Raw genomic sequence first — 15,579 nt, forward strand, 5'->3', positions numbered from 1 at the left:
AAAAAAGTCACATAGTACAGCATGTTGAAAATTTTGAAAAAAAGTCATAGTATAGTATGTCGAAAAAAAGTCATAGTAAAGGGGAAAGCAGCACAGTGGCCCAATGGTTAGCACTGTTGCCTCAATAGTTATGTCGAAAAAAGTAACAAAAAGCCATAGTGTAGTATGCGCGAAAAAAGCCATAGTATAGTATGTCGAAAATTTGTAAAAAAGACATGAGTATAGTTGTCAAAAATTGTAAAAAAAGTCATGTTTTAAAAAGTAAGTACAAAAAGGCATAGGTATAGTATGTTAAAAAAGCCCCAAAACATCATAGGTATGTCTAAAAAGGGCATAGTATAGTGTGTCAAAAAAGTCACACAGTAAGGAAAAGCAGCACAGTTGCCCAATGTGTTAGCACTGTTGCCTCAATAATATATCGAAAAGAGTAACAAAAAGCCATAGTGTAGTATGCCGAAAAAAGGCCATAGGTATAGTATGTCGAAAATTTGTAAAAAAAACATAGTATAGTTATGTCGAAAATTTAAAAAAAGAGTCATAGTATGAGTATGTGGAAAAAAAAGGTTCTAAAAGGCATAGTATAGTATGTTGAAAAAAGTCCACAAAAAAACATATAGGTATGTAAAAAAGGCATAGTATAGTGTGTCAAAAAGTCATAGTAAAGATTAAAGGGCACAGTGGCCCAATGGTTAGCACTGTTGCCTCAATAGTTACGAAAAGATAATAAAAAAAAAAAAAGTAAAAGTTTTATGGTGCAAAATAATGAAAATGTATATAATGTATAGTATAAATTATATGAAAAATTAGTTCATGGTATGTTAAAAAAGTGAAAAAACATCATAAATATGTCTAAAAAAGGCATAGTATAGTGTGTCAAAAAAGTCATAGTAAAGGTAAAAGCAGCCCAATTGTGCCCAATCGTTAGCACTTGCCTTCATAGCATGTCGAAAATTTTGAGAAATAAATCATAGTATAGTATGTAAAAAAGTAATTATAGTATGTCGAAACAAAGTCATAGTATAGTATGTTGAAAAAGTCACAAAAACATCATAGTATAGCATGTCGAAAAAAAGTCATAGTATAGCATGTCGAAAATTTTGAAAAAATGTCATAGTATAGTATGTCGAAAAAAGTCATAGTAAAGGAAAGCAGCACAGTGGCCCAATGGTTAGCACTGTTCTCTCAATAGTATGTCGAAAAATGTCACAAAAAAGCCATGGCATAGTATGTCGAAAAAAAGCCATAGTATAGTATGTTGAATATTTGTAAAAAAAAAAAGTCATAGTATAGTATGTGGAAAAAAGTTACAAAAAGGCATAGTATAGTATGTTGAAAGAAGTCACATAAACATCATAGTATAGTATTGCTACAAAAAGTCATAGTAAAGGAAAGCAGCACAGTGGCCCAATGGTTAGCACTGTTGCCTCAATAGTATGTCGAAAAAAGTAACAAAAAAGCCATAGTGTAGTATGCCGAAAAAAAGCCATAGTATAGTATGTCGAAAATTTGTAAAAAAAAAGCCATAGTATAGTATGTCGAAAATTTGTAAAAAAAAAAGTCATAGTATAGTATGTTGAAAAAAGTCACAAAAACATCATAGTATGTCTAAAAAAAGGCATAGTATAGTGTGTCAAAAAAAGTCATAGTAAAGTAAAGCAGCACAGTGGCCCAATCGTTAGCACTATTGCCTTCATAGCATGTCGAAAATTTTGAGAAATAAATCATAGTATAGTATGTAAAAAAAAAGTAATTATAGTATGTCGAAACAAAGTCATAGTATAGTATGTTGAAAGAAGTCACAAAAACATCATAGTATAGCATGTCGAAAAAAAAGTCATAGTATAGCATGTCGAAAATTTTGAAAAAATGTCATAGTATACAGTGTTCGAACTATACCGTGACCTTCGGGAGCGGCCCACTTTTTTCCGCGCGAGCGGTGACAGCTTGCAACTTACAATGACTTACAAAGATACATAACAGCTAAAAGTGTATTCACTATACAGGATTTACCCTACCATACTTTATCGACAGGAATAGATAGGGCAAACAGCCACCCACAAATATATAAACAATAAGAAGAATACCAGAATTCCTCCGTTCAATTAGACCATAGCGACGCACCCCAAGCTTCCATCCTTAACAAACAGCCATGTATATGGGCTCTTCCAGGCTCTCCACTGCTGGCTGTTCCAATTTAACGGGAGAGAGGGGCGAGGGGTTAGGATCAACTTCAGCCAGAGAGGACATTATTTCTTCAGCTTCTTCTTGCGTTGTCACCCCGGTGGGAGGTGTGCTAACAGGGCTTGCAGCAGGTGAATTAGTCGTGCTATTAACGTCATCGCTACACAATTTCTTAGTAAAACCAAAATTAATTAAACTGCCTTGTTTACTTTTTGCCATGGCTATATGATGCTTACTGCAGAATGGATTTCAAGGACTTTGCGCACCGATTAATGGCCTCCAATGTTTATATTTTTTCTACGAATCTTTGAGTTAACATGTAGCCTACTAAACATGAGTTGGATTTGCACCGCGAACGCGCCGGCCTTTGATGCTCATAACAAGAATAACATGTATAGTTTTCTTTATTGAAGTGAATTGGGTTTAAATCACCATCACGCATGAATTATATTTTTGCAGTTTTACACATTATAATTCACGATGATCCCATTACACAAAACTGAAATTGCACGTCAAAATGACACATTGTCAATATTTTTAGAGACCCCCCAAAATTTCACAAATCACGTTTTCAGGGGAGCCCATGTCTTATTAAGGGGAGCCGAGCTCCCCCTAGCTCCCCCGTAGTTCGCACCCTGATAGTATAGTATGGCGAAAAAAGTCATAGTAAAGGAAAGCAGCACAGTGGCCCAATGGTTAGCACTGTTGTCTCAATAGTATGTCGAAAAATGTCACAAAAAAGCCATAGTATAGTATGTTGAAGAAATTCACAAAAAAGTCATAGTATAGTATGTTGAAGAAATTCACAAAAAAGTCATAGTATAGTATGTCGAAAAAGTCACAAAAAGGCATAGTATAGTATGTTGAAAAAGTCACAAAAAGGCATAGTATAGTATGTTGAAAAAGTCACAAAAACATCATAGTATAGCAAGTCGAAAAAAAGTCACAGTACAGCATGTTGAAAATTTTGAAAAAAAGTCATAGTATAGTATGTCGAAAAAAGTCATAGTAAAAGAAAGCAGCACAGTGGCCCAATGGTTAGCACTGTTGCCTCAATAGTATGTCGAAAAAAGTAACAAAAAAGCCATAGTGTAGTATGCCGAAAAAAAGCCATAGTATAGTATGTCGAAAATTTGTAAAAAAAAGCCATAGTATAGTATGTCGAAAATTTGTAAAAAAAAAAGTCATAGTATAGTATGTTGAAAAAAGTCACAAAAACATCATAGTATAGTATGTCTAAAAAAAGGCATAGTATAGTGTGTCAAAAAAAGTCATAGTAAAGTAAAGCAGCACAGTGGCCCAATCGTTAGCACTGTTGCCTTCATAGCATGTCGAAAATTTTGAAAAAATGTCATAGTATAGTATGTCGAAAAAAGTCATAGTAAAGGAAAGCAGCACAGTGGCCCAATGGTTAGCACTGTTGTCTCAATAGTATGTCGAAAAATGTCACAAAAAAGCAATAGTATAGTATGTCGAAAAAAAGCCATATGTCGAATATTTGTAAAAAAAAAAAAAAGCCATAGTATAGTATGTCAAAAATTTGTAAAAAAAAAAAGTCATAGTAAAGGAAAGCAGTACAGTGGCCCAATGGTTAGCACTGTTGCCTTCATAGTATGTCGAAAAAAAGCCATAGTATAGTATGCCGAGAATTTGTAAAAAAAAAAGTCATAGTATAGTATGTGGAAAAAAGTTACAAAAAGGCATAGTATAGTATGTTGAGAAAAGTCACATAAACATCATAGTATAGTATGTCTAACAAAAGTCATAGTAAAGGAAAACAGCACAGTGGCCCAATGGTTAGCACTGTTGCCTCAATAGAATGTCGAAAAAATTCATAGTATAGTATGTTGAAAAAAAGTCATAGTATAGTATGTCGAAAATTTGTACAAAAAAAAGTCATAGTAAAGGAAAGCAGTACAGTGGCCCAATGGTTAGCACTGTTGCCTTCATAGTATGTCGAAAAAAAGCCATAGTATAGTATGCCGAAAATTTGTAAAAAAAAGTCATAGTATAGTATGTTGAAGAAAGTTACAAAAAGGCATAGTATAGTATGCCGAAAATTTGTAAAAAAAAAGTCATAGTATAGTATGTGGAAAAAAGTTACAAAAAGGCATAGTATAGTATGTTGAAAAAAGTCACAAAAACATCATAGTATAGTATGTCTAAAAAAAGTCATAGTATAGTGTGTCAAAAAAAGTCATAGTAAAGTAAAGCAGCACAGTGGCCCAATCGTTAGCACTGTTGCCTTCATAGCATGTCGAAAATTTTTAGAAATAAATCATAGTATAGTATGTAAAAAAAAGTAATTATAGTATGTCGAAAAAAAGTCATAGTATAGTATGTTGAAAAAGTCACAAAAACATCATAGTATAGCATGTCGAAAATTTTGAAAAAATGTCATAGTATAGTATGTCGAAAAAAGTCATAGTAAAGTAAAGCAGCACAGTGGCCCAATGGTTAGCACTGTTGACTCAATAGTATGTCGAAAAAAGTCACAATAAAGCCATAGTATAGTATGTCGAAAAAATCATAGTTTAGTATGTTGAAAAAAGTCACAAAAAGTCAGAGTATAGTATGTCGAATAAAGTCACAGTGTAAGAAAGCAGCACAGTGGCCCAATGGTTAGCACTGTTGCCTCACAGCAAGAAGGTACAGGGTTTGAATCCATGAAGTATAGAACAATATAAAAATTTAAAAAAGTCACTAAACACATCATAGTATAGGATGTATACATTTTAGAAAAAAAGGCATAGTATGTCAAAAATGTTGATAAAAAAGTCATAGTATAGTATGTTGAAAAAAGTCATAGTAAAGTAAAGCAGCACAGTGGCCCAATGGTTAGCACTGTTGCCTCAATAGTATGTCGAAAAAAGTAACAAAAAAGCCATAGTGTAGTATGCCCAAAAAAAGCCATAGTATAGTATGTCGAAAATTTGTAAAAAAAAGTCATAGTATAGTATGTTGAAAAAAGTCATAAAAAAGTCCTAGAACAAGAAAGCAACACAGTGGCCCAGTGGTTAGCACTGTTGCGTCACAGTAAGAAGGTACAGTGTTCAAATCCATGAAATATAGTAAAATATAAAAAAAAAAGAAGTCACAAAAACATTATAGCATGTCGAAAATTTTGAAAAAAAGTCATAGTATAGTATGTCGAAAAAAGCCATAGTAAAGGAAAGCAGCACAGTGGCCCAATGGTTAGCACTGTTGCCTCAATAGTATGTCGAAAAAAGTAACAAAAAAGCCATAGTATAGTATGTCGAAAAAAGTTACAAAAAGTCATAGTATAGTATGTTGAAAAAAGTGACAAAAAAGCCATAGTATAGTATGTCGAAAAAAGTCTCAAAAACATCATAGTATAGTATGTCGAAAAAAGTCACAAAAAAGTCATAGTACAGTATGTCGAAAATTTGTAAAAAAAGGTCATAGTATAGTATGTCGAAAAAAGTCACAAAAAAGCCATAGTATAGTATGTTGAAGAAAGTCTCAAAAACATCATAGTATAGTATCGTCAGTCACAGAGAGACCAGTGAAGAGCCTTGGGAAGGTCTTCAACTGCAGCCTGAACGACAGAGACTCCATCAAGGCAACCGGTGCTGACCTGGAGGGATGGTTGAGAACAGTGGATAAGTCTGGGCTCCCTGGAAGATTCAAGGCTTGGGTTTACCAGCATGGAATCCTCCCAAGAATCCTCTGGCCTTTGCTTATCTAGGAGGTCCCCATGACTGTGGTGGAAGGTTTTGAGCAAAAGGTGAGCACCTATCTACACGGATGGCTGGGTCTGCCGCGTAGCCTAAGGAACACCAACAAGCTCAGACTCCCTTTAAGCTCAGTCAGGGAGGAGTTCATTTTTGCGAACGGCACGGAACACCTGCAGTACTCTGGATCCAGAGATGCCAAAGTGTCCGGCGCAGGGATTGTTGTGACAACAGGGAGGAAGTGGAAGGCCGCCGAGGCTTTCCATCAAGCAGAGACTCGGCTGAAACACAAGGCCATCCTTGGAACAGTGGCGCAAGGCAGAGCCGGACTTGGGAGCTTAACAGCGACCCGATATGACTCTGCCAGCGGAAAGGAGAGGCAGAGGCTGGTACAGGAGGAGGTGCGAGCTTCAGTCGAGGAAGAACGAACTAGCAGAGCAGTGGTCATGCGGCAGCAAGGCGCCTGGATGAAGTGGGAGCAGGCGATGGAGCGAAGTGTTACCTGGAAGGACATCTGGAAGGATCAAATTTTTGATTCAGGGGGTCTATGATGTCCTTCCAAGTCCATCCAACCTGTGCACATGGGGCAAAATAGAGACACCTGCATGCCCCCTTTGTTCCAAAATAGGAACATTAGAACACATCCTGAGCAGCTGCTCCAAGGCGCTGGGTGAGGGCCGGTATCGATGGAGGCATGACCAGGTCCTCAATTCCATCGCTGAGGCAATCAGCAAGGGGATCAAGGACAGCCGATACACCAAAGCTACAACCAATGCCATTCACTTCATCAGGGAAGGACAAAAGCCAGAGAAGACACCGAAAAAACTGCTCTGTAGGTTTGCTCTCCACGGCCCGAGACTGGGCGATGACAGCCGACCTGGAAAGGCAGCTGAAAATCCCGACACACATCGCCCAGTCCAAATTGAGACCTGACATCATCTTGGTCTCTGAGGCCACAAAACAACTAATCCTGTTAGAGCTGACAGTGCCCTGGGAGGAAAGGATGGAGGAGGCACAAGAGAGAAAGAGGGAGAAATATCAAGAACTGGAGGATTGTCGGAGGAACGCATGGAGGACCAGGTGTACGCCAGTAGAGGTGGGCAGTAGGGGGTTTGCCAGTCACTCCCTGAGCAAGGCCTACGGCATGCTGGGCATAACAGGTGCTAGCCGAAGAAGAGCCATAGGCAACAACGTGGAGGCAGCAGAAAAAGCATCCAGATGGCTCTGGTTAAAGAGGGGAGAGCAGTGGGGGCAGTAGAACGCCACTTGGACACAGGCCGGGGTCTGATCAGCCTTGGTCGGGTCGCCAGGACGAGGATGTCTGTTGCAACACCCGAAACACCCAGTGACTCCTGGAAACAACACTGATGATGTGTCCAAGGTTGTGCATCAGAAGATGTTTTTGTAACGGTCGAAAAAAAGTCATAGCATAGTGTGTCGAAAAAAGTCATAGTAAAGTAAAGCAGCACGGTGGCCCAATGGTTAGCACTGTTGCCTTCATAGTATGTCGAAAATTTTGAGAAAAAAATCATAGTATAGTATATCGAAAAAAAGTAATAGCATAGTATGTCGAAAAAAAGTCACAAAAAAGCCATAGTATAGTGTGTCGAAAATTTGTAAAAAAAAGCCATAGTATAGTATGTCAAAAATTTGTTAAAAAAAAGTCATAGTAAAGGAAAGCAGTACAGTGGCCCAATGGTTAGCACTGTTGCCTTCATAGTATGTCAAAAAAAGCCATGGTATAGTATGTCGAGAATTTGTAAAAAAAAGCCATAGTATAGTATGTGGAAAAAGGTTACAAAAAGGCATAGTATAGTATGTTGAAAGAAGTCACATAAACATCATAGTATAGTATGTCTAAAAAAAGTCATAGTAAAGGAAAACAGCACAGTGGCCCAATGGTTAGCACTGTTGCCTCAATAGTATGTCGAAAAATGTCACAAAAATGCCATAGTATAGTATGCCGAAAAAAAGCCATAGTATAGTATGTCGAAAATTTGTAAAAAAAAGTCATAGTATAGTATGTGGAAAAAAGTTACCAAAAGGCATAGTATAGTATGTTGAAAAAAGTCACAAAAACATCATAGTATAGTATGTCTAAAAAAAGTCATAGTATAGTGTGTCAAAAAAAGTCATAGTAAAGTAAAGCAGCACAGTGGCCCAATCGTTAGCACTGTTGCCTTCATAGCATGTCGAAAATTTTGAGAAATAAATCATAGTATAGTATGTAAAAAAAAAGTTATTATAGTATGTCGAAACAAAGTCATAGTATAGTATGTTGAAAAAGTCACAAAAACATCATAGTATAGCATGTCGAAAAAAAGTCATAGTATAGCATGTCGAAAATTTTGAAAAAAAGGCATAGTATAGTATGTTGAAAAAAGTCACAAAAACATCATAGTATAGTATGTCTAAAAAAATTCATAGTATAGTGTGTCAAAAAAAGTCATAGTAAAGTAAAGCAGCACAGTGGCCCAATCGTTAGCACTGTTGCCTTCATAGCATGTCGAAAATTTTGAAAAAATGTCATAGTATAGTATGTCGAAAAAAGTCATAGTAAAGGAAAGCAGCACAGTGGCCCAATGGTTAGCACTGTTGTCTCAATAGTATGTTGAAAAATGTCACAAAAAAGCCATAGTATAGTATGTCGAATATTTGTAAAAAAAAAAAGCTATAGTATAGTATGTCAAAAATTTGTAAAAAAAAAAGTCATAGTAAAGGAAAGCAGTACAGTGGCCCAATGGTTAACACTGTTGACTTCATAGTATGTCGAAAAAAAGACATAGTATAGTATCCCGAGAATTTGTAAAAAAAAAAAGTCATAGTATAGTATGTGGAAAAAAGTTACAAAAAGGCATAGTATAGTATGTTGAGAAAAGTCACATAAACATCATAGTATAGTATGTCTAACAAAAGTCATAGTAAAAGAAAACAGCACAGTGGCCCAATGGTTAGCACTGTTGCCTCAATAGTATGTCGAAAAAATTCATAGTATAGTATGTTGAAAAAAAGTCACAAAAACATCATAGTATAGTTTGTCTAAAAAAAGTCATAGCATAGTGTGTCAAAAGAAGTCATAGTAAATAAAGCAGCACAGTGGCCCAATCATTAGCACTGTTGCCTTCATAGCATGTCGAAAATTTTTAGAAATAAATCATAGTATAGTATGTAAAAAAAAAAGTAATTATAGTATGTCGAAAAAAAGTCATAGTATAGTATGTTGAAAAAGTCACAAAAACATCATAGTATAGCATGTCGAAAATTTTGAAAAAATGTCATAGTATAGTATGTCGAAAAAAGTCATAGTAAAGTAAAGCAGCACAGTGGCCCAATGGTTAGCACTGTTGACTCAATACTATGTCGAAAAAAGTCACAATAAAGCCATAGTATAGTATGTCAAAAAAATCATAGTTTAGTATGTTGAAAAAAGTCACAAAAAGTCAGAGTATAGTATGTCGTAAGTAACAGTGACAGTAAAGCAGCACAGTGGCCCTAATGGTTAGCACTGTTGCCTCACAGCAAGAAGGTACAGGGTTTGAATCCATGAAGTATAGAACAATATAAAAATTTTAAAAAGTCACTAAACACATCATAGTATAGGATGTAAACATTTTAGAAAAAAAGGCATAGTATGTCAAAAATGTTGATAAAAAAGTCATAGTATAGTATGTTGAAAAAAGTCATAGTAAAGTAAAGCAGCACAGTGGCCCAATGGTTAGCACTGTTGACTCAATAGTATGTCGAAAAAAGTAACAAAAAAGCCATAGTGTAGTATGCCCAAAAAAAGCCATAGTATAGTATGTCGAAAATTTGTAAAAAAAAGTCATAGTATAGTATGTTGAAAAAAGTCATAAAAAAGTCCTAGAACAAGAAAGCAACACAGTGGCCCAGTGGTTAGCACTGTTGCGTCACAGTAAGAAGGTACAGTGTTCAAATCCATGAAATATAGTAAAATATAAAAAAAAAGAAGTCACAAAAACATTATAGCATGTCGAAAATTTTGAAAAAAAGTCATAGTATAGTATGTCGAAAAAAGTCATAGTAAAGGAAAGCAGCACAGTGGCCCAATGGTTAGCACTGTTGCCTCAATAGTATGTCGAAAAAAGTAACAAAAAAGCCATAGTATAGTATGTCGAAAAAAGTTACAAAAAGTCATAGTATAGTATGTTGAAAAAAGTGACAAAAAAAGCCATAGTATGTTATGTCGAAAAAAAGTCATAGTATAGTGTATTGAAACTTTTGAAAAAAATCATAGTATAGTATGTCGAAAAAATTTGAAAAAAAGCCATAGTATAGTATGTTGAAAAGAGTCACAAAAAAAGTCCTAGAATAAGAAAGCTACATGATGGCCCAATGGTTAGAACTTCTGCCTCACAGCAATGGTACAAGGTTCCAATCCACAAAGTATAGTATAATAAAAAAAAAGTCTGAAAAACGTCATAGCTTAGTATGTCGAAAAGATGTTGTAGTATAGTATGTTGAAAAAAGTCATAGTAAAGGAAAGCAGCACAGTGGCCCAATGGTTAGCACTGTTACCTCAATAGTATGTCGAAAAAAGTCACAAAAAAGCCATAGTATAGTATGTTGAAAAAAGTCTGAAAAACATCATAGTATAGTATGTCTAAAAAAGTCACAAAAAAGCCATAGTATAGTATGTTGAAAATTTGTAAAAAAAGGTCATAGTATAGTATGTCGAAAAAAGTCACAAAAACGTCATAGTATAGTATGTGGAAAAAAGTTACAAAAAGGCATAGTATAGTATGTTGAAAAAAGTCACAAAAACATCATAGTATAGTATGTCTAAAAAAAGTCATAGTATTGTGTGTCAAAAAAAGTCATAGTAAAGTAAAGCAGCACAGTGGCCCAATCGTTAGCACTGTTGCCTCAATAGTATGTCGAAAATTTTGAGAAATAAATCATAGTATAGTATGTAAAAAAAAAGTAATTATAGTATGTCGAAAAAAAGTCATAGTATAGTATGTTGAAAAAGTCACAAAAACATCATAGTATAGCATGTCGAAAATTTTGAAAAAATGTCATAGTATAGTATGTCGAAAAAAGTCATAGTAAAGTAAAGCAGCACAGTGGCCCAATGGTTAGCACTGTTGACTCAATAGTATGTCGAAAAAAGTCACAATAAAGCCATAGTATAGTATGTCGAAAAAATCATAGTTTAGTATGTTGAAAAAAGTCACAAAAACATCATAGTATAGTATGTCGAAAAAAGGTCATAGTAAAGTAAAGCAGCACAGTGGCCCAATGGTTAGCACTGTTACCTCAATAGTATGTCGAAAAAAAGTCATAGTATAGTATGTTGAAAAAAGTCACAAAAAGTCAGAGTATAGTATGTCGAATAAAGTCACAGTGTAAGAAAGCAGCACAGTGGCCCAATGTTTAGCACTGTTGCCTCACAGCAAGAAGGTACAGGGTTTGAATCCATGAAGTATAGAACAATATAAAAATTTAAAAAAAGTCACTAAACACATCATAGTATAGGATGTATACATTTTAGAAAAAAAGTCATAGTATGTCAAAAATGTTGATAAAAAAGTCATAGTATAGTATGTTGAAAAAAGTCATAGTAAAGTAAAGCAGCACAGTGGCCCAACTGTTAGCATTGTTGCCTCAATAGTATGTCGAAAAATGTCACAAAAAAGCCATAGTGTAGTATGCCGAAAAAAAGCCATAGTATAGTATGTCGAAAATTTGTAAAAAAAAAGTCATAGTATAGTATGTTGAAAAAAGTCATAAAAAAGTCCTAGAACAAGAAAGCAACACAGTGGCCCAGTTGTTATCACTGTTGCGTCACAGTAAGAAGGTACAGTGTTCAAATCCATGAAATATAGTAAAATATAAAAAAAATGAAGACACAAAAACATTATAGCAAGTTGAAAATGTTGAAAAAATGTCAGTAAAGGAAAGCAGCACAGTGGCCCAATGGTTAGCCCTGTTGCCTCAATAGTATGTCGAAAAAAGTTACAAAAAGTCATAGTATAGTATGTTGAAAAAAGTGACAAAAAAAGCCATAGTATGTTATGTCGAAAAAAAGTCATAGTATAGTGTGTTGAAACTTTTGAAAAAAATCATAGTATAGTATGTCGAAAAAATTTGAAAAAAAGCCATAGTATAGTATGTTGAAAAGAGTCACAAAAAAAGTCCTAGAATAAGAAAGCTACATGATGGCCCAATGGTTAGAACTTCTGCCTCACAGCAATGGTACAAGGTTCCAATCCACAAAGTATAGTATAATAAAAAAAAAGTCTGAAAAACGTCATAGCTTAGTATGTCGAAAAGATGTTGTAGTATAGTATGTTGAAAAAAGTCATAGTAAAGGAAAGCAGCACAGTGGCCCAATGGTTAGCACTGTTACCTCAATAGTATGTCGACAAAAGTCTGAAAAACATCATAGTATAGTATGTCTAAAAAAGTCACAAAAAAGCCATAGTATAATATGTTGAAAATTTGTAAAAAAAAGGTCATAGTATAGTATGTCGAAAAAAGTCATAGTATAGTATGTCGAAAAAAGTCACAAAAAAGCCATAGTATAGTATGTTGAAGAAAGTCTCAAAAACATCATAGTATAGTATCGTCAGTCACAGAGAGACCAGTGAAGAGCCTTGGGAAGGTCTTCAACTGCAGCCTGAACGACAGAGACTCCATCAAGGCAACCGGTGCTGACCTGGAGGGATGGTTGAGAACAGTGGATAAGTCTGGGCTCCCTGGAAGATTCAAGGCTTGGGTTTACCAGCATGGAATCCTCCCAAGAATCCTCTGGCCTTTGCTTATCTAGGAGGTCCCCATGACTGTGGTGGAAGGTTTTGAGCAAAAGGTGAGCACCTATCTACACGGATGGCTGGGTCTGCCGCGTAGCCTAAGGAACACCAACAAGCTCAGACTCCCTTTTAGCTCAGTCAGGGAGGAGTTCATTGTTGCACGGGCACGGGAACACCTGCAGTACTCTGGATCCAGAGATGCCAAAGTGTCCGGCGCAGGGATTGTTGTGACAACAGGGAGGAAGTGGAAGGCCGCCGAGGCTTTCCACCAAGCAGAGACTCGGCTGAAACACAAGGCCATCCTTGGAACAGTGGCGCAAGGCAGAGCCGGACTTGGGAGCTTAACAGCGACCCGATATGACTCTGCCAGCGGAAAGGAGAGGCAGAGGCTGGTACAGGAGGAGGTGCGAGCTTCAGTCGAGGAAGAACGAACTAGCAGAGCAGTGGTCATGCGGCAGCAAGGCGCCTGGATGAAGTGGGAGCAGGCGATGGAGCGAAGTGTTACCTGGAAGGACATCTGGAAGGATCAAATTTTTGATTCAGGGGGTCTATGATGTCCTTCCAAGTCCATCCAACCTGTGCACATGGGGCAAAATAGAGACACCTGCATGCCCCCTTTGTTCCAAAATAGGAACATTAGAACACATGCTGAGCAGCTGCTCCAAAAGCGCTGGGTGAGGGCCGGTATCGATGGAGGCATGACCAGGTCTCAATTGCCTCGCTGAGGGCGGGGATCAAGGACAGCCGATACACCCAAGCTACAGCCAATGCCATTCACTTCATCGAGGAAGGACAAAAGCCAGAGAAGACACCGAAAAACTGCTCTGTAGGTTTGCTCTCCACGGCCCGAGACTGGGCGATGACAGCCGACCTGGAAAGGCAGCTGAAAATCCCGACACACATCGCCCAGTCCAAATTGAGACCTGACATCATCTTGGTCTCTGAGGCCACAAAACAACTAATCCTGTTAGAGCTGACAGTGCCCTGGGAGGAAAGGATGGAGGAGGCACAAGAGAGAAAGAGGGAGAAATATCAAGAACTGGAGGATTGTCGGAGGAACGCATGGAGGACCAGGTGTACGCCAGTAGAGGTGGGCAGTAGGGGGTTTGCCAGTCACTCCCTGAGCAAGGCCTACGGCATGCTGGGCATAACAGGTGCTAGCCGAAGAAGAGCCATAGGCAACAACGTGGAGGCAGCAGAAAAAGCATCCAGATGGCTCTGGTTAAAGAGGGGAGAGCAGTGGGGGCAGTAGAACGCCACTTGGACACAGGCCGGGGTCTGATCAGCCTTGGTCGGGTCGCCAGGACGAGGATGTCTGTTGCAACACCCGAAACACCCAGTGACTCCTGGAAACAACACTGATGATGTGTCCAAGGTTGTGCATCAGAAGATGTTTTTGTAACGGTCGAAAAAAAGTCATAGCATAGTGTGTCGAAAAAAGTCATAGTAAAGTAAAGCAGCACGGTGGCCCAATGGTTAGCACTGTTGCCTTCATAGTATGTCGAAAATTTTGAGAAAAAAATCATAGTATAGTATATCGAAAAAAAAGTAATAGCATAGTATGTCGAAAAAAAGTCACAAAAAAGACATAGTATACTATGTCGAAAAAAAGTCATAGGATAGTATGTTGAAAATTTTGAAAAAAATCATAGTATACTATATCGAAGAAATTTGAAAAAAAGTCATAGTATAGTATGTCGAAAAAAAGTCACAAAATGCAAAGTATAGTATGTTGAAAAAAGTCACAGTAAAGGAAAGCAGCACAGTGGCCCAATGGTTAGCACTGTTGCCTCAATAGTATGTCGAAAAAAGTCACAAAAAAGTCATTGAGTAGAGGTGTCAGAAAAAATGCCATAAAATGTCATAGTATGTCATAACAATCTCATTAAAAAGTCATATTATAGTATGTCAAAAAAATCGCATAAAAAGTCATAGTATGGCATAACAATCTCTCTCCTCTCTCTTTCCACCTGTGAGCATTCATGTCCCAGTAATGCTTGTTACTAACAGCTCAGGGGAGTTCTGCTCAGTGCCCTGCTATGCCCCGCTACAACTATTATATCTAGGCATAGTTCTATTATCTTTATTGTTACTATAATTGCCATTGTTCATCATGTTCACCAACTGCTATAATTATTATGAATCATATTTCTCAATATCTGTATATCTGTATCAGTGTCTCTGTGTCTCAACCGGCACTGGCAGATGCCCGGTGCCTAAAAGGACGTTTTTCCTTTTGCACTAAATGCTTGCTCTTGGGGGAAATGTTGGAATTTTTGTGTCTTTGTAAATTATAGAGTGTGGTCTAGACCTACTCTATCTGTAAAGTGTATTGAGTCAACTCATTATGATTTGATACTATAAATATAATTGAATTTTTTTTCAACAAGGCAGCGCGGTGGCTCAGCGGTTACTTCTGCCTCAGAGTAAGAAGGTTCTGGGATTGAACCCAGGTCGTCCCAGCCCTTTCTGTGTGGACACTTTTATCACTTTTTTAACATACTATACTATGACTTTTTTTAATCACTTTTTTGACATACTATACCATGACTTTTTTTTTTTTTTTTACTTTTTATCGAAATACTATACTTTGACTTTTTATCACTTTTTCGTTTACTTTTATGACAAAGTCATAGCATAGCATGTCGAAAAAGTCATACTATACTATGACTTTTTATACTTTTATTCGACATAATATACTATGACTTTTTTCTGCATACTATACTATTACTTTTTATATTTTTTTGACATACTATACTATGACTTTTTTGATCACTTTTTTTGACATACTATGACTTTTTTCGACATACTATGTTATGACTTTTTTTTATAGTTTTTTGACATATATGATGACTTTTTAAACTGTTTTTTCAACAATACTATGACATTTTTTCTAAATTTTAGACATGCTATACTATGATGTTTTTGTG

General features: G+C 36.6%; 2 pseudogenes; both read left to right on the top strand.

The window, feature by feature from the left end:
• The first annotated feature begins 4,755 nt into the window (after positions 1-4,755).
• Positions 4,756-7,134, top strand: LOC120566518 (annotated as a pseudogene).
• A 4,921-nt stretch (positions 7,135-12,055) lies between these two features.
• On the top strand, positions 12,056-13,901 carry LOC120566519 (annotated as a pseudogene).
• The last annotated feature ends 1,678 nt before the right edge of the window (positions 13,902-15,579 follow it).

The sequence above is a fragment of the Perca fluviatilis genome, chromosome 10 (genome assembly GCF_010015445.1).
Source record: "Perca fluviatilis chromosome 10, GENO_Pfluv_1.0, whole genome shotgun sequence".
NCBI lineage: Eukaryota > Metazoa > Chordata > Actinopteri > Perciformes > Percidae > Perca > Perca fluviatilis.